Below are 2,118 nucleotides of genomic sequence, written 5' to 3'. Positions count from 1 at the left end.
AGAGACTCTCAATACTGACAATTGGCTGGGAAAGAAGAGAGAGCCCTTACCCATCTGTGTGGTGGAAAATGGCTTCCTGCACAGGTGTGGGGCAGATGCTGGCCATACTTTGAAAGACAGCCATGTATGGAATAATTTCCTGTATTGCGTCTGTAGTTATTTTAGCAGTATCTGAGGGCTATGTTCAGTTCCGCACCCCACAAGCCTTACTCAAGAATCAGCTACCCCTGCTTCACTACCGATCTCTGCCAAACATGCTGGAACATCTGAGTTCGCTGCCCACCAAGATGGAATACAAACGGCAGAAGCTAGTTGAACACTTGATTTGGGGAATTCTTTGTTTTTTCCCTGTGATAATTGGGTTTATATAAGGGTATGTGGCTGAACAGTTTGGGTGTACTGTCTATATAGTGATGGCCAGATTTGCTTTTTTGTGTTTGTTGACACTTCCTATTGCTGATATCCCCTCAAGTGATTACCTATTCAAGTCTTAGGCACAGAAGACAAGAAATCAGGGGACAGAGAAATTAAGAGACATGCTAAAAATAATTGATCGGAGCTTTGACGATTCAGCACCTGCTTTTGTTTCCTGTAAGGTGAGCTGAATTGCTTCCATAACCAAACCTGATCTTAAGCCACCTCTGTCTGCACAGCACAGCTGTGCAGAGATCTAGCTGTCCTTGCTTCATTTCTAATCCAGCTGTATTTTAACTTATAACTATTTATACCATCTCTTTATAATCTTGTTATAGATAACAGGAATATAAGTATGCAGTGCTTCTTTCAGGTGTACAAAATGAATTAACACCTCAGAACTGGTAGTATTTTTTTTTCTGTTTTTAATGCAGTTTTGCAATAGTTCCCACTACCAAGACTAGGCTGTCTCCAAGCTAAAATCCTCCTGCTTCAGCCTCACAAACTGCTGGGACTGCAGGCACCTGCTACTCCACCTGGCTTGATAGTCTAATTTGTAACTATTAAAGTTTCATGATCCATGTGAAGCATTGAACTATTTTAATGGTGGTTTTGTTGTTGTTGGTGGTGGTGGTGTTTTTTGTTTGTTCATTTGTTTGATTTGTTTTTTTGAGATAAAGTCTGACTATATAGCCTTGGTGGATCCTAGAACTTGCTCCATAGACAGGGCTGGCTTTGAACTCACAGAGTTCTACCTAGCTTCTGCTCTGGAGTACTGGAGTTAAAGGCATAACCCACCATGACTAGCCCAAATGGTTTTAATTAAAACTCATGATGGAAAATAAAAGGCATGGGAGCATTAAAAAGAGCTATTTCTGACATACTTATTTCTTTTCACCATTCACGAATTCAGCCACCTTCCAGTGTTCTTTACTGACCATGGATAGGAGCTGGTGGAACTTTATTTAAAATAATGAGCTTACCGAAATCATTTTAACCAACTCTCCTTTTCAAAAAGCTAGTCCCAAGGAAGGCTATGCTGGTTGGAGAGACCAACAACTTCTACATCATTTCATATTTATTTTCTCACTCTGTCCATACTGTAGCCTTGATGGGAAAGTCATTTTCACAATATAACAGACTCTGCAGAGTTACTTTATCTGCCCAGGCCCATATAGCTAGGAGCTCATGGCTCAGCTCCTACAGCGCCATGGCGTGACTGAGTATAACCTAGAAAGAAATCTCCTATGACCTACCTGTAATTATTACTATATCTCAAAGGTTATTATTTCCCATATAATATCTATTTCACCTAATCATATCTTTTTACTCAGAATGTGTCTTTTTGCCTTGGTGAGATTTTTAAGGATTTTTCTTTCTTGAGTAGTCCTTTTATTAGTAAATATAACTTCATACAAATCTTCTGCTATCCGCGATGCCTTTGTAAGGCTGATGACCCATGGTGAGTGTACAAGCTTGTTAGCCCATCCTAAGTGCGGACAGCACAGATATGAGAGTGGAATCAAGTGGCTCCCAGACTGCCCTTGTCAGGCTCAGACACAAACAAAGCCATTGACCTTCACCGGTTTTTATGAAACACGTGACTCTTTTTCACCTGTTGCTAAGCCTTCTCCTTACATTTGTCCTATTGTTTCTGATCTCACATACATTTCTGATCCTATTAAATCCCACCCTAATTTTTTT

The 2,118-nt window shown here is 40.2% G+C and overlaps 1 pseudogene; it reads left to right on the top strand.

The window, feature by feature from the left end:
* Window positions 1-254: 254 nt before the first annotated feature.
* On the top strand, window positions 255-553 carry LOC113457734 (annotated as a pseudogene).
* The last annotated feature ends 1,565 nt before the right edge of the window (window positions 554-2,118 follow it).

The sequence above is a fragment of the Microtus ochrogaster genome, linkage group LG5 (assembly GCF_000317375.1).
Source record: "Microtus ochrogaster isolate Prairie Vole_2 linkage group LG5, MicOch1.0, whole genome shotgun sequence".
Lineage (NCBI taxonomy): Eukaryota > Metazoa > Chordata > Mammalia > Rodentia > Cricetidae > Microtus > Microtus ochrogaster.
The sequence above is the reverse complement of the archived record's forward strand: the minus strand, read 5'-3'. Positions and strand labels throughout refer to the sequence as shown.